The sequence below is a fragment of the Arachis ipaensis genome, chromosome B10, assembly GCF_059453495.1.
Source record: "Arachis ipaensis isolate K30076 ecotype BB chromosome B10, ASM5945349v1, whole genome shotgun sequence".
NCBI classification, from domain to species: domain Eukaryota; kingdom Viridiplantae; phylum Streptophyta; class Magnoliopsida; order Fabales; family Fabaceae; genus Arachis; species Arachis ipaensis.
This window is the reverse complement of record NC_142435.1, coordinates 41,053,946-41,079,507: the sequence shown is the minus strand read 5'-3', so window position 1 is coordinate 41,079,507 and position 25,562 is coordinate 41,053,946. Positions and strand designations below refer to the sequence as shown.

Below are 25,562 nucleotides of genomic sequence, written 5' to 3'. Positions count from 1 at the left end.
GGGCCAGGGTCTTTTCCTTCTAGCTTTGCCACTATCCACTCGAAACACTTTTGCTCCAAATGCTCCATGTGGTGGATTTTGTGCAAGATGTCTTGGAACAAGTCCGAAGGAGATCCTAGAATCGGTAAAGGAGTTGATGAAGTTGGTAGACTTGATGGTGGTACTGTGGTTGTCTTCCTCTTGGAGGGTGCTGTGTCTGTTGATCCTTCCAAATCTTCCCTCAGAATGAACTTGTTGCTTCTTGGAACCTCAAACATTATGTTCGTCGGATGCCCCTCTACCCCCGCTGCTGTCGCTAAACGCATCACCATCGATGGAAAAGGAATGTTGATGTTCTTCTTCTCAATCAGTTTCCATATCGATGTGCATATCAAAGGCACAATGGCTATGCTCTTTCCTTCCATAATAGCCCAAAGTAGCAAAGCAGTCTTGAATCTGACATGGGTAGCATGGGTGCTGGGAATAATGTAGTCCGCCACGATTTGATGCCAAATTCGAGCCTCAGCATTCAAATCAGAGTAAGCAATGCTAGTGGGAACAGATTTTCTCCCTTTGCTAAACTCCCATGAAGCACCGGGACGGCCAATTCTCTCAAGTATAGGAGCCAAAGACATCCTGCCCTTGAACACATTCGCTTTGATCCTCAAATAATCATCCTTCTCAGGCGAAATATGGGGGATCTTCAGAATGGCTTCAAGAGCTCGGTTGGAAGTATCCAACCTCTTTCCCCAGAGGAATACCAACTCCGCTTCCCAAGTTTGGTAGTTGGCGTAGAATTCCCGCACCATGGTTTCATTAACTTCAATTGGGTCTTGCTCAAGAAACTCCCAATGAAGTGAGGAAATTCGTTCATGGATGACCGGTTTGTACTTGCTCGGAACCTTAAGCGTCCGCTCCCAATTGATTGACCTTTTCTCAAATTTTTAATATTGGAACTCGGCTCTCTGGTTGACCAAGACATTCGGGTTATCACTTGGGCGATCCATGAAATAAGGTCTGGATGTGCGGGTTGTAGGTTGCACAACTGGTAAAGTGACCGGTTTCTTACCCTTCTTCTGTATCCTAAAAGGAAAACAAAAGATTTCAAGATCATAGGACATAAATAATATAGGATCAAAGAGGAAGCACAAATAAAGTCAGGAAAACTATATTCTTAATTTGAAGCTTGAAAATAGTGTGATTCACAAGATAGGCGATGTGTATATTCCAATGGTGCGCGCGGTTGGAGCACACACACTGGCTGGAGACAACGGCAATCACACTCTTAAGCAACTCAAAGTTCAAAGCTTCGAAAATAAGTGCTCAAGTTGTAAATATAATGCATGGATATGAAAGCAACTTCAAGCAAGCACCATTTGATTCCTTGAATTCTTTGAATGAATTAGTCATTGAAGTTGTTAGCATCAAAGTTCATTGATAAAAAGTTTGTACAAAAACAATAACCAGTCACTCAAAGAGGAAATGTCAATTGTTCATCCTCAAGAAGTGGTAATCACATGTACAATGTTCTTAATTTAGATCCAAAAGATGTTTGATCAAGACATCAACAAAAGCTAAACATTTGTAAAGTGGTTACCCAATTGAGATTCTAAGATGAACAATGAAACTTAGATTCCATAAACACAATGCATTTATAACTAAAATCACCCATTAACAAAGTACACAAGTTTTGAAAGACGTGGGTGGTAGAGCTTAAAGCATACAAGCAAAGAAATGCATTGGTAAAACAATTTGATCAACATCAAAATTCACAATTGAAGTTGCATGGTTCATACAATATGCCTAACACAAGATAAGTTGAAAGCATATGATGGCCAAGTCATATGAATCAAACAAAATATTCATTGAGAAATTTCATCGAACATGTGGTATGCAATGTGCAAGTTCATCCTAATTAAGCTCAAATTTGATAATAATTAACCCGAAAATCAACACTTTGCAATACAAAGAAAGAAAAAAGAAAATAATAAATTTAATCTAAGCAACAGAAAAGAAAATGAAAACAATTGCAAAAAATTAACATAAAAAGAAAAGAAAAACAAGTACCTGAGGTATAAAGGTTGAAGAGAACAAGAATTAGGGAGGAACAATGGCACTTCTTATAGCCACTGTGAGCTCACGTCGGTTGGGTTCGCCGAAAAAAGCACCGGAGGAGAGAACTCACCGGTGGTGAAGAAAGAAAAGAGAAGGGAAAGAGAGAAAGAAAAGAAAAGAGAAGTAAGAGAAAGAGAGAGAGGTTGCCGGTGGTGGGCTGATGGTGGCGGTGGCCGGCGGCAGGGTTGCCGAAGGCTGGGCAGAGAAGAGAGAGAGCAGCGATGAAGAGAGGAAGAAAAGAAGAGAGCTGCCTCTCAACAGGGCAGGTTGCCCTGATAACACCCAAAACGAGTTGTGTGTAGGCGCACAGATGCCTGTGCGCATGCATAGAAAGCAAAACTTAGAAGGGTGCGAACGCATACAGCATGCGATCGCTGTGACCAGAGAGGATATATCAGAGTGTGCGGACACACAGAAGGCAGCGCGCGCATAGAGGTCACAAATAAGAGGGGTGTGTACGTATGCATAAGCTGATGCGTACGCACAGAATATGAAAAGGAGAGGGATGGGAGTGCACAGAGCGTGCGGTCGCTTCCAGCAGAGGGGTTGCACTAAGGCGTGCGGGCGCACAGAAAGGTTTTTTTTTTAAAAGAGATGTTGCTTGAGGACAGAATCATATGTGTGTGCGCACACAGGTCTGTGTGCACGCACAGAAGCAGAAATGGGGGAGGTTGTTCATGTGCATAGGCTGTTCCTTCGCTCCCACCAGAGGGTTTCCAATTGGTGTGCGGACGCACACATCGATGCGACTGCACAGATAACGCAAGAAGGAGAACGCGTGCGTACGCACAGAGATGTGCGCATGCATAGGTCACAGAGAATAGAGCAGCACGCACGCACGGGCTGTGCTGGCGCCACGACCAGAGGGCATTTCATGGAGTGTACGGACGCACAGGCTTGTGCAGCCGCACAGGTGGCGAAAAACGCAGTTTTGTTCGCACGCACAGATGCCCTGTTTCACAAAAAAATTTTCTTTTCAAAACTAAGGTACCTACCCTTAGCTTATCAACATACCAACCCCAAATCATTCAAACAAGCAAAAGTTCATACTCCACAAGAAATTCAACTTATTCAACTGAAAATCATTAAACCAAACCTAAGCTAATAATCATATCACAAGAGAGGAAATAATTCAAAAAGCTATAAACAAAAGATAAAGTTGGAACAATGTTACCATGGTGGGGTGTCTCCCACCAAGCACTTTGGTTTAGAGTCCTAAGTTGGACTTGCATGGCTTCATTGGTCACTTAGAAACTTTTCCAAGGAGGAAAATCTCCAACTCCTTGGCATTCTTGGGTTGAGTGTGATCCTTTGAACTTGAATTCTTGGTAATATCCTCTTCTTCTTGCTCCTTGCCATCCTCAATCACTTTATCTTCAATTATATCGCACCCAAAGATAGAATAGGCTTCGAGAACGGGCTTGTTGGACTCCTCCAAAGTGAACTTGACTGACTTGCCATTGAACTCAAAAGAATAGTCTCCCGAGTGCGCATCTAGCTTGAAACGGGAAAGAATGACCTTCCAAGGAGTATGGATGATGGCTTGTTTGAGTCAATGGGAGGGGTCTCCAAAATGTGGAAATCAACTGGGAAGAGCAATCCTTGGATGTTAACTAGGACATTTTTTGCAATCTCCACAACTGATACAATGCTCTTATCGGCCAACACAAATCTCGCTCCGGACCTCTTTAGGGGTAACAAGTTCAATCTTTCATAAATGGAGAGTGACATAATACTTACGCACGTCCCCTAAATCGCACATACAATCCATGAACTTCATCCCACCAATCAAATAAGTAACCAAACACGGGCCGGGATCATTGCATTTTTCAGGAAGTACAGAAAAGATAGAATCATCTACCGACTTTTTATTGAGCTCGCCAAGTTTGTCTTTATGAGTGCAAACATCTTTGAGGAACTTGGCATATTTGGGCACTTGTTGAATGGATTGAAAGAGGAGGACGGTGACTTTAACATTCTTAAAAACTTCCACCATGCTAGGGTCAAGTTCTTCTTGCTTTTTAGCCTTCTTGGCCAAAGTTGGAAATGGAATGGGCATAGGCTCTTCAAGTGGATTCTTCCTCTTTGGCTCCTTGACCTTGAGTGGTTCTTCTTCACCTCTTTCAACATTTTTATTCTCATCCTTTATCACTTCCACTTCATCTCCTACCTCTTCATTGTTTGTCTCCTCACTTAACTTTGTATGCACAACACCAATATCATCCAACTTAGTGCCACTCCTAAGGGTGATGGCATTGATGCTTCCCTTAGGATTGGGTTGAGGTTGAGAGGGTAAACTACTAGAAGTTGAGGCTTGTTGGGTGTTTTGCATAGTTGGAGGAGGGAGAGTCAAACGGGAGAGAGCTTCGGCTATAGTAGCCATATATGTTTCTTGTTTCTTGTGGAACTCCTGTTGTTCTTGCATAAAGGTGTGAAGTGTGTCATTCATGTGAGGTTGATTGGAAGGAAGGGCTTAGTTGACTTGAGGAGGGTTAGATCTACTATTTGGGTGTTGATACCTCCCTTGAGGTTGAGATTGTGGTGGTTGTTGGTAGGATTGTTGGTAGGGTTGTTGGTATTGTGGTTGACCTTGGGGATGTTGATAATAGTAGGCTTGCGCATTTTGGTTTGGTTGAGCTTGAGGAGCTTGGTTCCACCTTTGGTTAGAATTATCCCTCCATCCTTGGTTTTGATTTCTTCCATGTTGGTGAGATCCTTGGTTGTAGTTGGGCCTTTGTGGGCAGGGGTTAGCTACCGCCAATGTAGTGTCCTCTTGGAGTTGAGGGTACTCATCGGTGTAATGGGTATTACAAGCACAAACACTATATATTCTTGGTGGTCCTTCGATCCTTGGAGGTTGGGGTGGAGGGGTTATCAAAGCTTGAGGGATTTGTTGCCCTTGGGTGATTTGTCACAATAAAATTGTCATCTCACCGAGGGTCTTGGTCAAAATAGCATCTCCGGAAGGAGAAACTTCACTCAAAGCTTTTGGTTGTGGACTTCTTGCCCTTGAGTGTTGAGTTGAGTCCACTAAGTCCGATATAACTTTCCATGCCTCCGTAGTGGTCTTGTTTTTGGTTAGGGATCCTCCACTTGTGGCATCTAGGAGAAGCTTGTCTTGGTGGTGCATCCCTTGACAAAAATAAATGATAAGCACCAACTCATCAATACGGTAATGGGGGCAAGCCTCTAGCAACTTCTTAAATCTCTCCCAGTACTCATATAGAGTCTCCCCATCTCGTTGCACAATGCAAGAGATTTCTCTTCACAGCTTGTCTGTTTTCTGATGAGGGTAGAACTTTTCCAAAAATTCCTTACGCAGTAAGTCCCAATTGGATATCACCTCTCCCGGTTGAGTATAAAACCACTCATTCGCTTTTCCTCCCAAAGAGAAAGGGAAAGTGAAGACCAACACTGCTACTTCATCCACTCTATGCCTTCTCGCTTTGAAGCATGTAACTTAAAATTCCTTTAGATGCTTCAAAGGATCTTCCCCGGGTAGTCCATTGTATTTGGGAAGCAAGTTTATCGTGCCGGTTTTGAGCTCAAAATTCGGATCCAAATCCAGATACCGGATTTGAAGCGGTTGCAAGTTAATATCAGGAGCTCTGGCTTCCTTCAAGGTGATTCTACGAGGTGGGTCTGCCATGATGGTGTCACCTGAGTCACTCAAAGAGATTTTAGTACTCTCCACAGATGAAAATAAGGTCTCTTTGTTGATTGAAGAATGATGGTCACGAGTTGATGGTGATAGTGAATTGGTGTGCTCTTCAAGAGAGCCCGATTCACTATTCACAAAAGCTAGCCGGCGCTGAGCTTGCCTTATATGAGTTAAAGTTCTTTCAATTTCTGGATCAAAAGTGGCCAAGCTCGGGTCTGGAAGCGACCATGTCATTCAACTGAGGAGGCAATGAAAGCATGCAATTATGAAAAGCAAAACAAAAATAGGCAAGTAAACAAGAACTAACTTAATAATCAACAACTACTAGGACTAACTAGAGAGAGAAGTAGTATCTACAATTAGTGCCAAGTAGCAAACCAAAATCAAGTATTCACACTATTCACATATTTACAACAACCAAAATTATAGCACTCATTGCACTTAAAGTGAATCCCCGGCAATGGCACCAAAAACTTGGTAGGAGCTAGTAGTGGGTCTAGGAATTTTCCTTAAAAATAGAGTTGGCGTTGCAAGTATAGACCCAAACCCACAATCGACTCTCGACCAAAGTTTGAATTCAAAAATGTCACAATTCAAAACCAATTCAAAACTGGGAGCATTTAATTCTCGGGTCGTCTCCCAAGGACACTTGAGATCAATGAGTGTACAATTCTGGTTGTAGTGATCAAGGGATTTTCAATAAAGAGATGAACATATAAAGCAATAAAAGAACATGCAAAATTGTAATAATTGAACAAATGAAGGAATTAAAGAACCGACTATACACTATAAACAAGTAAAGTATAAAAGAGATTAACATAGATGTGTATGAAAGATTTAAAGCATAAAAAGAGGTCTTGACTTGGAGTGAGCTAAGGGTCCTTTTCTTGTTGGAACCATAACTATAACAATTATAATGGATTAATCTCACTTAATCAACCCTCACATCGGAGAGTAAGTCAAATGAGCATAAGTGTTCTTAACCCACAAATCCTAAATTACTTGCCAATTGCCTTAGAAACAAATTAGCATTAGTGGGAACAAGAACAATTAACAATCCAAGAATTGACACTAAATATTGGACATTCCAACTCTAGGAATCCAATTGCTCACTTTCCCTAAGCCAAGAGCTAGAAATTTAGCCTAAAACCATAGAAAATAAGAAAAGGCTTGAAACTAAAAGCAACAAATGATCTGAATCAACAAGAATGACACAAGAAAGCATGAAACAAACATCAAACATCAAATTCATCAACAAGAAATTGAAATTACAAAAGAGAAGTAAAATTGAACTATGACTTGAATTATAAGAAAGAATAAGAACAATGTAACAATAAAGAGCAATAACAAAGAGATACTTACAATGAAAGCTAGCAAAATCCAAGATGAAAAATAGAAATGGCACTTGAATGTAAAACCCTAATATAAACCCTAATAGAGAAGATGAAAAACTTAGAGAAAAACTATACTAAAGCTTCCTACTACTACTCCTAAGCTATCCTAATGATATGCTATCTTATGGTCTTCATTCTCCATTCAATATGAGCTAAATGGCTTCAGAAATGGGCCTCCAATCTACCAAAATCATGAGTCACATGCCATTTTAATGAAGGCATGTGCGGACACCTGTGCGTACGCACAGACTTGTGCGTCTGCACACTTTGCGAAAATCTCTTCCTGTACGTACGCACAAGTAGCTGTGCGCATGCACAGTAGGCGATACTCTAAATGACCGCGCGACGTGCTCAAAGCGATTCACACGCACGCGCGGCTTTGATTTGGCGGTTGTGCATATGCACGTAGGTCTGTGCATACGCACACGTCTCTGTGCTCATCTCCTTTGATTCTTCATGCTTCCTCCACTTTGCATGATCTTCTTCCATTTTCTCCAAGCCATTCCTACCTTATACATCTGAAATCACTCACAACCAACATCAAGGCATCGAATGGAAGGCAAATGGAATAACATAGGCTAAATTAGGCACAAAAGAGCATATTTTCATAATCAAGCACAAATTGGGAGGAAAGTTCAAAAGCATGCTATTCAAGGGAATAAGTGCAAGTTTATATGATAAAATCCATTCAATTCCAACCAAAAATCATAATCATATATGGATTCATTACTCTGTCAATGGTTACCTCTGACAAATTGCTAGTAGGAATGATAGAGCGTTAGATAAATTCTAACCATCCTCTAGCTATGGGCTTGAGGTCAAGCCTTCTCAGTTGGATAGGCTTGCCTTGAGCATCCCTCTTCCACTGAGCTCCTTTTACACAAATGTCTGAAAGGACTTGGTCCAGCCTCTGATCAAAATTGACTCTCCTAGTGTAAGGATGTGGATCTCCTTGCATTATTGGCAAATGGAGCGCCAACCTTACACTTTTCATGCTGAAATCCAAGGGTCACCCTCAGACCATAGTGCTCCAATTTTTGGGATGTGGGTTCACACTAGTGTCATGAATTTTAGTGACCCATGCATTAGTATAGAACTCTTGCACCATCAAGATTCTAACTTTCAGAATAGGAATGGTTAGGACTTTCCAGCCTCTCCTCCGGATTTCTCGTCGGATCTTTGGGTACTCATTCTTTTTTAGCCTAAATGGGACTTCAGGAATCACCTTTTTCTTTGCCACTACTTCATTGAAGTGGTCTTGATGAGCTTTGGTGATGAATCTCTCCATCTCCCAAGGTTCGAAGGTGGAAGAAACTGTTTTCCCTTTCCTCTTTCTAGAGGATTCTCCGACTTTGGGTGCCATAAGTGTGAATGGAAAGAAAAAAAGCAAGGACTCTTCAACACCAAACTTAAAAGCTTTGCTTGTCCTCGAGCAAAATAAGAACACAAAGAAAGAAAAGAGTAGAAGAAGAAGAGATTTGGTAGAGACATGAGAAGAGGAGGATTCGGCCAAGTAGGGCTTTAGTGTATGAATGGTGTGTGTATGAAGGGTTGGAAGAAGGGGTATTTATAAGAATGGGATGGGTTAGGGTTTGAATGAATGGGTGGGAATTGCGTGGAAAATTTTGAATTTGAAGTGGCTGGGTATTGGTGGGAGTTATGATGGTTTTGGGAAGAGATATGGATATGATTGGTTGAGGGTTTATGGGTAAGATTGTGTAGGGAAGAGTGAAAGTAAGAGAGAGAAGAAGGTGGGTAGGTGGAGATTATGTGGGACCCACCGATCTTGAGAGGCTAAGAAATTTAAATTCCCTGCCCCTTGTGGGCGTTGAATGCCCAACTCCTGCTCCTGGCTAGTGTTCAACGCCAGCTATGTGCTCCTTATAAGGCGTTGAACGCCCATTGGGGTGCTCCTTCCTGGTGTTCAATGCCAGGTCTCTACCTCTTCTGGGGCATTGAACGCCCAGTCTTTTTCCCCTGGCTGGCGTTCAACGCCAGCTTTGACTGTTTCTGTTTCTGTTCTAACTACTGCACATGATCACAAACTCAAACAAACATAAAAATTAAACTGATATAACTGAAATAAACTTAATGGAAAACAAAAATAACTTTAATTATGATTGGGTTGCCTCCTAACAAGTACTTCTTTAACGTCACTAGCTTGACGGTTAGCTCCTTACGGAGATGGATAGGGGCTCAAAATTTCACCCCTTATAGTGAACTTTTTGCCTGTGCTCTCATGGATGAGTTCCACATGCTCTAGAGACAGGATCCTATTCACAGTATGTGGAATGACTGGATTGTCAGTGAAGACAACCCTCATGCCAGGTGAGAGTCCTTCAGTGGGAATCTTATTATCTCTCTAGCCTTTAGGTACTTTCTTTTTAGTACCTTTATTCTCAGTGCTTAATGATGGCTGACCAACACCAATTGGGCACTGTATAGCTTTGCACTGAGAGAGAGGGTTAGAACACTAGGTGTTGCACAACTGTTTCTCTTTTGTCAGAGGGAGATTTAGGGTTAGGCATCTTAAACAAGATGTGATCCTCCCATAACTGTAGAATCCGCTCTCCCTTTGCTACATCAATAATGGAATTGATAGTAGCTAGGAAGGGTCTTCCAAGGATGATGGATTCATCCTCTTCCTCTCTGGTATCCAAGATTATGAAATCTGCAGGGATGTAAAGGTTCTCAACCTTTACTAAGACATCCTCTACCAGACCATAAGCCTTTTTCATTGACTTGTCTGCCATCTCTAGTGATATTCTTACAGTTTGTACCTCAAAGATTCCCAACTTCTCCATTACAGAGAGTGGCATGAGGTTTATACTTAATCCTAGGTCACACAGAGCCTTCTCAAAGGTAATAGTGCCTATGGTGCAAGGAATCAAGAAGCGTCTGAGATCCGGTAGCTTTTGAGGTAGTTTCTGTTGAACCAAGGCATTGAGTTCCTTGGTGAGCACTGGAGGTTCTTCCTCCAATGGCTCTGTGCCAAATAACTTGGCATTCATCTTCATGAGGACTCCTAGGTAACGATCAACTTACTCTTCCCTAGTTTTCTCTTCCTTATTAGAGGAGGAGTGATCCTCATAATCCATGATTTGCAACAAGGCATTCAATGAAACTTCTATAGTATCTTCATGAGCCTTAGTTGCCTTCAATTCTTTAATAGGGAATTGGTTAGTGGGCATTGAACGCCCAGTTGCCCTATTACTGGCGTTCAACGCCAGCTTTTGCACCTCTTTGGGCGTGAAATGCCCAATAAGGCCTTCCTTACTGGCGTTCAACGCCAGTGATGGTGCTTTTATGGGCGTTGAACGCCCAGTAAGGACTTCCTTACTGGCGTTCAATGCCAGATTATCCCCTTCAGATTTGGCCTCAGCTTCTATAGTGATGGCCTTGCACTCTTCTCTTGGGTTTACTTCAGTGTTACTTGGGAGAGTGTTAGAGGGGTCTCACGGATTCTCTTACTCAGCTGACCAACTTGTACCTCCAGATTTCTGATGGAGGACCTAGTTTCTGTTATAAAACTGTGAGTGGTCTTAGAGAGTTCAGAGACTATGGTTGCTAGGTCATAAAGGCTCTCCTTAAAAGTCTCCATCTGTTGCTGAGAAGATGGGAACGGTGGTCTGTTGTTGAACCTATTCTGGGTTCTTCCACCTTGATTATTGATGAAGCCTTGCTGAGGCTTCTGTTGATCCTTCCAAGAAATGTTAGGATGATTCCTCCATGAGGAGTTGTAGGTGTTTCCATCAGGTTCTCCCATGTAATTCACCTCTTCCATCATGGGTTAATCTGGATCATCGGCAGCTCCATCATAGGAGGTGTCTTGAGTGCTGCCAGCTATAGCTTGCATTCCAGTTAAATGCTGAGAGATCATATTGATCTGTTGGGTCAAAATCTTGTTCTGAGCCAATATGGCACTCAGAATGTCAACTTCTAGGACTTATTTCTTCTGAGCTACCCCATTGTTCACAGGGTTTCTCTTAGAAGTGTACATGAATTATTTGTTTGCAGCCATTTTAATGAGTTCCTATGCCTCTTCAAGCATTTTCTTCAAGTGGAATAATCTACCAGTAGAATGATCCAAAGACATCTTGGACATCTCAGATAGACCATCATAGAAGATTCCTAGGATAGACCATTCTGAGAGCATGTTAGGAGGACATCTCCTGATTAGTTGCTTGTATCTTTCCCAAGCTTCATAGAGGGATTCACCCTCCTTTTGTCTAAAAGTTTGTACTTTCACCCAGAGCTTGCTCATCTTTTGAGGTGGAAAGAACTTGGCCAAAAAAGCATTGACCAACTTTTCCCAAGAGTTAAGGCTTTCCGTAGGTTGGGAATCCAACCATATCCTAGCTCTGTCTCTAACAGCAAAGGAGAAAAGTATAAGTCTATAGACCTCATGATCCACTCCATTGGTCTTAACAGTATTACAGATTTGCAAGAAATCAGATAAGAATTGATGTGGATCTTCCAGTGAGAGCCATAAAATTTGCAATTCTGTTGCAATAGAGAGACTAACTGAGGCTTTAGCTCAAAGTTATTTGCTCTAATGGTAGGTATGGAGATACTTCTTCATAGAAGTCAAAAGTGGGTGCAGTAAAGTCACCAAGAACCTTCCTTGCATCTCCTCCATTGTTCTGTTCAGCTGCCATGCTTGTATTCTATTTTTTAGTCGAAAAGCTCTGTGAGGTCTCTTCCGGAGTGTTGTACTTTAACTTGTTGCAAACGCTTCCTTAGGATCTTCTCAGGTTCAGGATCAGGATCAAAGAGAGGTTCTTTATCTCTGTTCCTACTCATAAACAAGAAAAAGAAGAACAAGAAAGAAAGAAAATGGGAGCTCTATGTCAAAGGATAGAGAAATCCCTGTGAGATGTGAAGAAGAAAAAAGAACGAAGATAGATGAATGAGATGAATAATTCGAATTGAGGGGATAAAGAATTCGAAAATTAAGAAATAAAATATTTTTGTTTTTATTTTAATTATCTACTAAATTTAAAAAACAAGAATGAAATTAAAAGCTATTTAACTAAAAAGATTTGAAAATTGAAAGATGATTTTCAAAAAAGAAGAGAGAAAAATTAGTTAGGAAGTTTTGAAAAAGAAGAAAGGGAAAACAAGTAACTAATTAAGAAAGACTTGAAAATAAGATAAGATAGGAGATTTGAAAAAGATTTAATTTTAAAAAGTTTTGAAATTTAAAATTAGAAAAGATAAGATAAAAATTTGAAAAGATTTGAAAAAGATTTGATTTTGAATTTTGAAATTGAAACAAGATAAGTTAAAGATTTGAAAATAAGTTGAAAAGATAAGCTATGTTGAAGTTTTGAAAAAGATTTTGAAAAGATAAGATTTAAAATGTGATTTTTGAAAAAGATTTGATTTTGAAATTCGAAATTTAAATTTTTAAAATTTAAATTTTGAAATTGAGTTTTAAAAATTGAATTTGAAATAAGATAAGATTTTTGAAATTTAAAGAAAGATAAGAAAATATAAGATTTAAAATTTAAAATTCAAACTTTACTAACAAGAAAGATATTTTTTTTTATTTTTTTGAATTAATGAGGAAAGAGAAAAATACCCAAAAAACACAAAACTTAAAATTTTTAGATTAAAGACACTAATTTTTCGAAAATTTTTAAGAAAAGCACTAAAAGACACCAAACTTAAAAATTTTAAGATCAAAACAAGAAAATAAAAAAGAACAACTTGAATACCAAGAAATAACACTCAAGAACCATTCGAAAATTTTAAGAAATAAAGAACACACAAAGGACACCAAACTTAAAAACTGACACTAACTCAAATAAAAGACAATTTTTGAATTTTTTTGGAAATAGAGAATAAGAAAGTTTGGACTTTTAACACAAACAAGAACATAAGACTCACAAAAAAGACAAAGATTAATAAAGAAAAGAAAATGTTTTGAAAAATTTTTTGAAAAGAAAACAAAAGACCCAAATAAAATAGTAAAAAGTACCTAATCTAAGCAACAAGATAATCCGATAGTTTGTCAAATCCGAACAATCCCTGGCAACGGCGCTAAAAACTTGGTGCACGAAACTGACTCCGCACATTTCGCACAGATAGAATGGCAAGTATACCGGGTCGTCCAAGTAATACCTCCGGTGAGTGAGGGTTGATCGCACTGAGATTGTTGGTTTGAGCAAGCAGTGGATACATTGCAGATCTTAGTCAGGCGGATAGAAAAGATAGTTGTCATGAGAAAATGCATAAAATAGATAAATAAATAAAACGTTACTAGATAGTTGTGAAATCAATGATATGAGAACGGTTGAGGCTTCGAAGATGCTTCTTCCTTCTGAATCAAATTTTCTCACCATCTACTCCAACTTCTGATTAATTCATTCCATGGCAGGCTGTATATGATTAACGCCGGGTCAGCGGTCATTAATCTCCTCTGCTTCAAATCAAACGCCAGGTCAGCGATCATCCAATCTGAACGAGGGTGAAGCTCTAACAGTCCATTCCCTTGGTGATCCTACTCAAAACGCCATAGACAAGGTCGGATCTTCCAGATCAGAAACGCTACTCCTTTGGTTCTAGGCTATACCACAAAGGCCCTAATCGTCCCGCATCTCAGCTGCACTGATGTCTCAAGAAGTACCCAACGAAGCCGTGGATTAGCCGTCTAAGAGATGTATAATCAAGCTGGTAGTTCAATACTATCCCGTCAAGGACTCGTAAGAACCCATGTGGAATTGGAATGACGATCAAGTTACACTCCCAATCAATTAGGATGAAGAACGAAGATACATCTTAGAATAGAATCAAGCATAGATTGAAGTAGAATAGTGATATTATTAATTCATAAGAATCCGCAGAGCTTCTAACCTTAACCTTAGGAGGTTAGTGACTCATACTGTACAACGTTCGAAAATAAAGTGGGGGAGAGGAAGAAGATCCTAAACATGGGTGATCTTCTCCTATATATACTAATCTAATAACTAAGATTTACAGAAAATAAGATAAGCTAGTCTTACAGTGCGAAAATTCACTTCTGGGGCCCACTTGGTGAGTGTTTGGACTGAGCTTGAGTGAAATCCACGAGCTAGTACCCTTTTGGGGAGTTCAACGCTAGGAAGAGGGTGAAGTGCTGGCATTGAACACCGGTTTTGGACCTTCTTTCCAGAGCAAAGTATAAACTATTATATATTGCTGGAAAGCCCTGGATGTTAGCCTTTTAATGCCATTGAGAGCACACCATTTAGATTTCTGTAGCTCCAGAAATGCTCCTTCGAGTGCAGGAAGGTCAGATCTTAACAGCATCTGCATTCCTTTCTCTGTCTCTGAATCAGACTTTGCCAAAACTCCTCAATTTTAGCCAGAAAATACCTAAACTCATCATAAAACACAAAAAAAATATGAAGTTTGCACCAAAAACTATGAAAATATAATAAAACTTAAACAAAACATAATGAAAACTATATAAAAATGATGCCAAAAAGCGTATAAAATATCCGCTCATTACCGGCACACATCCTATTCACCAAGTTTTTGGCGCTGTTACCGGAGAGTTGCAATGGTGTTATATTATTGGGTATTGTGCATATGTGAATATTGTGAATATCTTACTTTTGGTTGATTAGTTGCTTGCTTTTGTTAGTTGTTAGGAGTTTGTTTTAGTTTCTCTTTTTAGCTTTTTTTTTATTTCCTCTTTGCTCTATGAATTCTTACCCCTTTGGCTTGGAGTTTGGTTATTATGATGTTGTAGGAAGTGAGAACCTCAATGATGGAATGCATCATGGATTGCGAAATCAATAGAGTGAGGAGCCATATGTTTCTAGGCAACCCTCTTGGCAAGAACCTCCTCCATAGCCTTATAGCCACTATCCACCTCTTAATGCATACCAATACCAATCAAACCCTCAACATTATGATCAACCTTACTCACAAGCCACATCATAATATCCCCAAACACCTCCATATGAGTCTAACCTAAACCCACCATACCATCAACCTTATATGCCTCATGAACAACTTTATGAACCACACTTAGAACCACCACAATTCCAGCACCAATACCCCACTCAATACTCTCATCAATATCAACCACCTTCAACATATGAGGACCTTCTTCCACATGAAGAATCTTCTTTTTTCTCATAATCTTCAATGGAGAAAGCATTCCAATTCTTTCTTTGAGAGCAAGAAGAGTATCTAAAGAGGCAAGAAAACATCATGGCCACCTTGGTCAGAGCCCTATCTCTCTTAGCCTCACTACACTCTTCTAATAATTCAAGCACCTCCATGAATGAAAGTGAATAACCAACCCCAATTGAAGCATGTGGAGTGGAGGAGAGTTTGGAACCACAAGGGAAAAAAGATGAGTTGAACCATGAGTTGCAAGTGGAAGAGGTTGAAACCAAGGAATTATAAGTGGTTGAGGAATTTGAAGAAGTTGAACAAGGAAACAAGTTTGAGAAAGCTTGTTAAGAGGTGGAGTTCATACAAGAATCACTATCACCTCCTTCATTTAAGTGGGTAACATCCTTAACCTTGAGTTTCATTATCCCACTTGAAAATAGTTTGATTGAAAATGATAGTCAATTTAGGAATCTTTGTGGATTGGAAAATAAAGGAAAATTAGGTAGTCGTTGGAAACATGATCCTAGGTTCATAGAAGTTGAAAATCTTTGAAGTTTTGCTTTAATGGTTGGTGTAATTCTCAATTGGATGGATCTCGGAGAATGTTTGGATGTTTAAGTGAGAGTTCTAATTTCTTGCCACCCGGATGGAATCACATGAGTCAACAAGAAGATCAGGTGTACAAAGTTTGGGTTCCCAGAGGCTATTGGAGAAGCAAACATCGGTGGAAATTCAAGGAAGAATTCAAGCATAAGCCACCATAGCAAGGGCATCCCCAAATTGTGCAACTTAAGGACAATAAATAAAAGTGATAGGTGGGAGACACCCTATCATGGTAACATCTTTCTTACCCTCTCTTTGTTCATAATTTCAATTCATTGCGTTTTGTTTCTTGTAAATGGCTTACATTTAATTTAATTCCAAGCTTAGTTTGATTAGATTTTAGTTTGGATCATGTGGTTGTGAAATTCTGGGTGTTTTGGGGTTGAAACCCTTTGTTGAGCTCAAGTTTGGTACCTTAGAGTTGAGGAAAAGTTTTTGGAAAAACAGAGAATGTGCGTGCGCACACCCCCTTCCAAAATCTGCATTCTGTGCGTACACACCTAGCTGTGCGTACGCACACTCATTAACACCCCCTCTGTTGGGAGCACTCGCATACACTTGTGCGTCATGCCCTAGCCTTTTACCTTCCTTGTGCGTACGCACGGCTCTGTGCGCACGTACACATGATCCATGTTAAAAAAAAAAAACCTTAGTGTGCGTACGCACGAACCTATTTTCACCCTCTGCCCAGAGCGCTCGCACACGCTTATGCTCGTGCACAACCCCCATTTTACATCTTTTGTGCGTTCGCACGGCCAGGTGTGCGTACGCATAACTCTCTTCTCACACCACCCTACTTCTTTTCTCTTTTACTCTGCATTTTCTTTCTTCTTTTCTCTTCCCCTCCCTTCTTTCCCTCCTCCAACCACCATCCACCACTATCATTCACCACCCACCATGCTCCCCTTTAGTTATTTAGTTAGTTAGTTAGTTAGTTAGCTAGTTAGTGTTTAATTAGTTAGTTAGTTTAATTTTCTATTTTAGTAGATTAGGTTATTAGCATAGGTTAGATTTTTGGTGATATGTGTTGGCTTATTGATTTAATCTGCTGTTTCTTAATGCTGAAATTATTCATTGTTGGATATATTTATTGAAGTTATACTTTGTTGCTTGGTATTGAGTTTTTCATGTTTAATTTTGTGCATAGCAAGTACTCATGACATTGCCTTCATGAATCTTGTTGGATTTCTAAATTGCATGTTGTAGCTAGCCACCATGTAATTTGAAATCACTATCTATTATGAGGCAATTGTATGCAGTTGATGCATTTTTTGTTAGATGATGCTTGTTATGATTGATTTTTATTTAAGTCACCTAGTTGATGCATTGAAATTAAGAAATTGTGAAATTGGATTATAAACCCACCTAGTGAGTTTTTTTTTAGCTTTTTAAGCTTTGTGGACTATGCTTGCCGTGTTTTCCACTTCATGTCATTTAAGTGTAGCAAACAAACTTTCTTCTATATCCTTTCACAATTGCTTGATTGTTGCTTGAATGCTTTTATGCTTCTTAAGTACTTGTTTGTTTATCTTAACCTACAAGTCTCTTTTAAGTATCTCAAGCACACTAGAATGAGTGAAGTGCATGTTTCTTTTGTGTAATTGTGACATAGCTTTCTATGCTAGTGTGTGCGTTCTAAACCGCGCCACTTAGAATTACACACTTGTTTCCTTCATGTCACAAACGTATTTACTCACTTCATTTTAGTGATTTTTACCTCATTCCAGCAATCTATGGTTCCTTGTTTTTGCATTTACTCATCTTACGGTGTTATTTTCTATTTTTCATGGATAATTCACTATAAGCAACAAAGAAAGCGGCAGAAAGAGTATGTAGCAGCCGATTGATCCACCAGCTGAGGGTGGCAATTCGGGAAGTCACCGTACCCCACTTGCTCATCTCTGATTACATCGAGGACGGTGTAAACCTTTAAGTGTGGGGAGGTCGTCGCTGATCGGCCAATCTTGGGTGACAAATTCTAATCCCAAACACTTTCACATTTTTTTCTTAGTTTGTATATATTTTAGAGCTTCAATTGCATTTTTCTTAGTTTATTGCATTTCTTTGCATATATATAATAAGCTTAGTTAAAATAATGAAATTTTCCAAGAAAAAATATTCTTGATAGGGCATTGATATCCTAATTGATTTGAGTTGAAACTTTTGATTGAAACTTGCTTGAAATATATTGTGGAACATGTTTTTGAGCTAAGAACACATAAGCATGTGCGTATTTGAGCCTAATCATGTGGTTGTATCATATTAACCACTATTTTCATTCTTGTGTGTGTTATTCTCTTTTTATGATTGCAATCTTTGATTTGTTTGATTCTTTATGTCCATTGTTTGATGTATATATGCATTTATATGATTGAGGCCTTTATTTGATTTTAGCTCACTTGTCCAAAATAGCCTACCATTTTATCTTCCTTTGTTAACCAAGTTTGAGCCTATTTCAATCCCCTTTTGTTCTTAAATTTAGCACATTACTAGCCTTAAAGCGGAGAACAATAAATGTCCTTCGTTTGGATCTTTGATTAGCTTAGGCTGGTGAGAGTGTGTATCATTGATAAACCACTATTTTATGGTTTATCTTGTGCTCAATTGAGTGGTTTCTATCTACTCTTTACCCACTTATTCATACTATTTGCATGGTTTTACATTTGCCTTCCTAATTATGTGCTTTGATTGAAAACATGCTTCTTTGATCTTACATTTGCTTATTATTAATCCTCTCTTATTACCATTAGATGCCTTGATATGTGTGTTAAGTGTTTTCAGATATTATAAGGCAGGAATGGCTTGGAGGATGAGAAGAGAGCATGCAAAAGTGGAAGGAATGCAATAAGTTGGAGAAATTGCTAAGCTGTCCAGCCTGACCTCTTTGCACTCAAACGGCTATAACTTTCGCTACAGAGGTCCAAACGACGCGGTTCCAGTTGCATTAGAAAGCTAACGTCCGGGGCTTCGATTTGATATATAATATGCTATAGTTCCCCTGACGCTAGGTGACGCGACCGCGTGATCTATGCGGCCGCATTGCAGTGACGGAAACCAGCGCATTTGAATTCGCAACTAGCGAATTCTGGGCTATTTCTGACCCAGTTTGCGGCCCAGAAAATATAGATTAGAGGCTATAAAGTGGGAGAATGCATCCATTCATCATGAGGCTCTCAATATTCACAATTTTAGGAGTAGATGTAGTTTTTAGAGAGAGAGGTTCTCTCCTCTCTCTTAGGATTAGGATTTAGGATTTCTCTTAGTTTTAGAGTGACTCTCAATCCCAGGTTCAATGTTCTTTTATTTCTTTTCTCAATTTTGTTTATGACTCTCTATGTTTAGATTGATTTTCTCTTTAATATATTTTTTGAGGTATTTCAGACTTATGATTGCTCCTTTTTATTATATAAATAATTTGGATTTTTCTCTTTTGGCTTTGGTTGAGACATTGGTAACTCTTAAGTTATCAAACTCATTGTTGATTGAAAATTGGAATTAATTTGTCCACTTAACTTACCTTCATAGTTAGAGGTTAATAAGGTGGGGGAAGAATCCAATTCTCATCACAATTGATAAGGATAACTAGGATAGGACCTCCAGTTCTCCATACCTTGCCAAGAGATTTTATTATTGTTAATTTATTTTACTTGTCATTTAAATATACCTGTGCCCATTGCCCAAACTCAACATTCCCCAAAAACACACTTTTTCATAATCAATAATAAGAACACCTCCCTGCAATTCCTTGAGAAGACGACCCGAGGTTTGAATACTCGGTTATCAATTTCAAGGGGGTTTATTACTTGTGACAACCAAAACGTTTGTAAGAAAGGTTGATTGCTTGGTTTAGTAACTATACTTACAACGAGAGTTTTTATAACCTCTAAACCATCAATCTTCAGTTCTTCAAAATGGTGCCGTTGCCGGGGAATTGCAAACGTGTGCCTTATTATTGGTTATTGTAAATATTTTATTTTTGCTTGTTTATTTGTTTTTGTTTTTTTTATTTTTGCTTTTTCTTAAGTTAAGAGGTTTTTATTTTAAAATTTTTATTTTATCTTATCTTATTTCAAAAATCAAATTTCAAAAATTCAAATTTAAAAATTTTCAAAAATTCAAATTTAAAATTTTAAAATTTCAAATTTCAAAAAAAAAATTTATCCGCTACTCGACGCGATCGCATCAGCAACGCGTCCGCGTCACAGGGAGAGTAAAGAAAAATAAAAATGAATAGAAAGTTACGCTGGAGTGTGGCTGGAGGCGTGCCAATGGCACAAATCAACCCATGCGACCGCGTGCCCCACGCGGCCGCGTGCCCTGAGTTTTCGACGTAAAAGGGTGTACAATGACATATTGTGCGAGAGTGGTGCTGGATTGGTGCTGGAAGCACAATCCTTATCACGCGACCGCGTCATCCATTTTCTGACGCCCACTCACGCGATCGCGTGACCCATGCGATCGCGTCACCCCAATTTTGACAAATAAATTAATTTGAACAGAGAGTTGTGCTGGTGCGAGGCTGCACTCGCGCCAGAACCGACGCGATCGCGTCACCATACTTGAAGCTCATCCACGCGAACGCGTGCCCCACGTGGCCACGTCACTTGCGCTGCACAGCTCAACCTAAATTGCCAACATATCTTATCTTTCTCTTCCCCAAATCCTATTTTCTCTTTTCCCTTACTTACTTCTCCTCTCTTTCTTTTCCTTCTCATTCTTCTTATCTTTCATTTTATTTTACTTTATTTATTTGTATATTTCATTCATTGCATTATTCTCATTGGTGTTGAAAATTTATTTGGGTCTTATTTTCTATATTTTTATGAATTATTAAAATGGTTTGACAATTATATATTATTTTCTTTAAAGGGTTGCTTACATGCTCAATTTAATACATTCAATAACTTATTTACCGTGCATGCTATGTATTTGTGAAAAAACCTGTATGGCATTGAACACTATTTTAAATTATTCTACTATTAATGCCTGTTGTTTTCACAAAACCCCTTTCATGTTTTATTGATTAAATATAATTATTATTACAAACATGTTGATAGTTTGAAAGATTTGGTAATCTAATTTGGACATTGAATGCTTAATCTATGCTACTCATGCCTTTGCCTGCATGCCAATAAACACCTTGCATTTAATTGTCATCATATGCACTAGCTATTTTCCATTGATGGCTTTTCACATGTACTCGCGAGCATGTGTTAATGTCACTTATATCTTAATGTGCATCCATCACCACCTTTTCCCTTCTCTTCCTTGCTATATATATTTCTTTGAATTTAATTTACTTTCTCTTCCCTTTTTCAGGATGGCCACCAAGAAAGGAAAAGAGAAAGCCATTCCCAAATCAACAGCAAGGAAAGGAACAAAAAGAGCCCCACCTGAGGAACCACAACCCACATCCACTTGTACATCTTAGCATGCACCAAGGACGGTGCAATCTTTAAGTGTGGGAAGGTCGATACTGATCTCCATGGGTTAGTACTTTCTTGTCGCAACACCAATGTTTAAATTTTCTTTGTAGTTAGTTATTGCATTTGCATGTTTGTTTGATTTTTGTGCATATGTTACCACTTGGTTAAAGTAATAAAATTCTTTTAAGACCCTATCTTTGAAAAAAATTTCACTAATTTAAATTGAAAAAATTTTTTTTTATGTTAAAACTTGTTTGAAGTTGTATTTGGAACATGGTTTTTGAGCCAAAGAACACACAACCTGTGAGATTTGAGCTTATTTACATGGTTACATTATTTAACCATAAATTTTTATTCTTGTGTGTTTTCTTCTCTATAACTACAATCTTTGCTTTGTTCCATTCTATATGTCCATTATTTAGTATATTTACATGCTTGCATATGATTGAGGCCATTATTTGTTATTAGCTCACTTATCCCAAATAAGCCTACCTTTTACATCACCTTTGTTAGCCCCTTGAGCTTTTAATCCCCTCTTGTTCTATAACCACATTACTAACCTTAAGCAGAAAAATAAATTAATTATCCCAAATTGAATCTTTGGTTAGCTTAAGTTAGAGATTGTGCATCAATTAAGTATGGGGAAATTGTGGGAACATGGGTTGATAAGGGAATGTAACATGTTTCTAATTTATTTGAATATTAGGAATTTGGGAACCTACTCATGAAAAACCAAAATAGAAAAATAATAAAAAATCCATGTGCATTGATAAGTTATGTTTATTTCTCTGCAAAAAAAAAGAAAAAAAGGAAGAAAAAAAAAGAGAAAAAGAGAAAAAGAAAAAAAATATATAAATAAATAAATAAGGGGACAAAATTACCCCAATGTTAAGTTAATAAAAGATCAATGCACATGTGATAAAAATTAAAGAAAATTTAGTACATGAGTATGGGAATTATACAAAAGTGGGAATTATGGGTAGCTAGGCATGAATTTAAAAGTGTATAGAGTATATGTATATTAGGTGAGAGCTTAGGTTAATTGAAGATTCATATTATAGCTCACTTGGCCATACATATATCCTTACCTTTACCTCAGCCCCATTACAACCTTGAAAAGACCTCATGATGTTTGCATTAGTATACTAAATATTTGTTGATTGGTTAGATAAAGAACAAGGTTTAGAAAGCATGATTAGAGAAGAATAGAGTGATTAACCCTAGACACTTGAGAGATTAGAGTAATATACACTACCAGTAAGGGTTCAATGCTTGATTCTATGTTCCCTGCTTTCATGAGCTGTCTTCTTACAAGTTTACTTGCTTTTTATTGTATGATTTGAATTAGTGGAATTTGAATTATTTTTGTCTTGGAGAACCTATTTACTTTTAACCAAGTAGGTAGAAACATTCTTGCATGTAGTTGCATTCATAGGTTGCATTTCATGCATTCTACCATTCCTCTTCATTCCTTTATAGTTTCTCTTGAGCTTAGCATGAGGACATGCTTTTGTTTAAGTGTGGGGAGGTTGATAAACCACTATTTTGTTTTTCCCCGGCAACGGCGCCATTTTGAAGAACTGAAGATTGATGGTTTAGAGGTTATAAAAACTCTCGTTGTAAGTATAGTTACTAAACCAAGCAATCAACCTTTCTTACAAACGTTTTGGTTGTCACAAGTAACAAACCCCCTTGAAATTGATAACCGAGTATTCAAACCTCGGGTCATCTTCTCAAGGAATTGCAGGGAGGTGTTCTTATTATTGATTATGAAAAAGTGTGTTTTTGGGGAATGTTGAGTTTGGGCAATGGGCACAGGTATATTTAAATGACAAGTAAAATAAATTAACAATAATAAAATCTCTTGGCAAGGTATGGAGAACTGGAGGTCCTATCCTAGTTATCCTTATCAATTGTGATGAGAATTGGATTCTTCCCCCACCTTATTAACCTCTAACTATGAAGGTAAGTTAAGTGGACAAATTAATTCCAATTTTCAATCAACAATGAGTTTGATAACTCAAGAGTTACCAATGTCTCAACCAAAGCCAAAAGAGAAAAATCCAAATTATTTATATAATAAAAAGGAGCAATCATAAGTCTGAAATACCTCAAAAAATATATTAAAGAGAAAATCAATCTAAACATAGAGAGTCATAAACAAAATTGGGAAAAGAAATAAAAGAACATTGAACCTGGGATTGAGAGTCACTCTAAAACTAAGAGAAATCCTAAATCCTAATCCTAAGAGAGAGGAGAGAACCTCTCTCTCTAAAAACTACATCTACTCCTAAAATTGTGAATATTGAGAGCCTCATGATGAATGGATGCATTCCCCCACTTTATAGCCTCTAATCTGTATTTTCTGGGCCGCAAACTGGGTCAGAAATAGCCCAGAATTCGCTGGTTGCGAATTCAAATGCGCTGGTTTCCGTCACTGCGATGCGGCCGCATAGATCACGCGGTCGCGTCACCTAGCGTCAGAGGAACTATAGCATATTATATATCAAATCAAAGTCCCGGACGTTAGCTTTCCAACGCAACTAAAACCGCATCGTTTGAACCTCTGTAGCCAAAGTTATAGCCGTTTGAGTGCGAAGAGGTCAGGCTGGACAGCTTAGCAATTTCTCCAACTTATTGCATTCCTTCCACTTTTGCATGCTCTCTTCCCATCCTCCAAGCCATTCCTGCCTTATAATATTTGTAAACACTTAACACACATATCAAGGCATCTAATGGTAATAAGAGAGGATTAATAATAAGCAAATATAAGATCAAAGAAGCATGTTTTCAATCAAAGCACATAATTAGGAAGGCAAATGTAAAACCATGCAAATAGTATGAATAAGTGGGTAAAGAGTAGATAGAAACCACTCAATTGAGCACAAGATAAATCATAAAATAGTGGTTTATCAATCATCTAAGTGTGGGAAAATTTGGGAACTTTGATTGAGGTAAAAGTGGATTTTCGTACTTTTATTGAAAATGTTGGGAATATGGTACATACTCATGCATTAAATATTTAAACCATGTGCATTGGTGCTTTTGTATATATTTTATAAAAAAAAATAGAAAAAAAAGAAAAAAGAGAGAAAAAATAAAAAAGAAAAAAAGAAAGCAATAAAAAAGTATTACAAGAAAATAAGCTTCCTACCACGCTTTTAAAGCGTGCCGAAAAGTGCTTAAAAGCGTGCCGATAGCTTTTCGCCACGCTTTTTGAGCAATTGGTACGCTTTTGAAAGGGTCAAATCTATCAGCGTGCCAGTTGCTCTATCGCCACGCTTTTGTAGATTTATCGGCATGCTTTTTTTTGCCACGCTTATGTCTCTTGCTACGCTTGAAAAGCGTACCGAAAAGGTCACATATCGCCACGCTTTTAAAGCGTCCCAGATTGTTTGTTTTGGTTACGCTTATAAAGCGTGCCGATAGGGTAAGATATGGCTACACTTTTTAAATGTGCTAATAGGATCATGTATGGCTATGCTTGGTAAACGTGGCTATTTATAACTATAGAAAGATACGGGTACGCTTATGAAGCGTGCCAATAGATGAGGATATAGGTACACTTTTAAAGCGTACCTATTGAGGCCAATAGTAAGATATAGCCACGCTTTTTAAGCGTGGCCATAAATTAGGTCACAAATTTTTGTTATTTATTTTGTGCAAAATTCATATATAATTTTAAAATCATAGACAATTTTACAGTGTATATATCAACAAATCCATCATATATATAAACTTCTCCATAAAAAAACCTTATATATAAACTTGTCACCACACAAAGTAGACTTTGATCACAAAGTACCAAAAATCAAAGTCAAAACAAGAAAATAAGAATTACAATTTCAAGTGTCACATATCTATTTCCTTATAGTTAGTTACAAAATATCAAATTTCATGAGTAGTGTGTTCATCCATTATGAGCTCCATTTCTTTTACCACTACCCTGCAAAGAATCACAAAGAATCTATGACGATTATTTGTAGTGAGAGAATGAGGAATAAAAAAATACCTACATGTCTTAAAGGGAAAGGTTGGTGGGGCTAGCAGCAATTTTTAACAAATAACAATATGGATAATGGATATGGTTGGAGAAAGCCTTTGCTAGAATAGAAAACACAGATATTTTAGCTTTAAACAAGTCTAAATAGTTTAACAATAATAGCAATAGCAATAGTAGTCAGCAGCCAGCAGCCACTAATAACTCAAACCCATAATTTGAGTGCATAAGCTCAAATAAATAAATAAAGTATGTAAGCCAAAAAATATTTT

The 25,562-nt window shown here is 38.2% G+C and overlaps 1 non-coding gene across 1 annotated transcript; it reads left to right on the top strand.

Annotated features, from left to right (window-relative positions):
* The first annotated feature begins 5,261 nt into the window (after nucleotides 1-5,261).
* LOC148579804 (small nucleolar RNA R71) lies at nucleotides 5,262-5,368 on the top strand. The gene has a single exon (XR_015896294.1). It is a non-coding gene; the product is annotated as a small nucleolar RNA R71 (small nucleolar RNA).
* The last annotated feature ends 20,194 nt before the right edge of the window (nucleotides 5,369-25,562 follow it).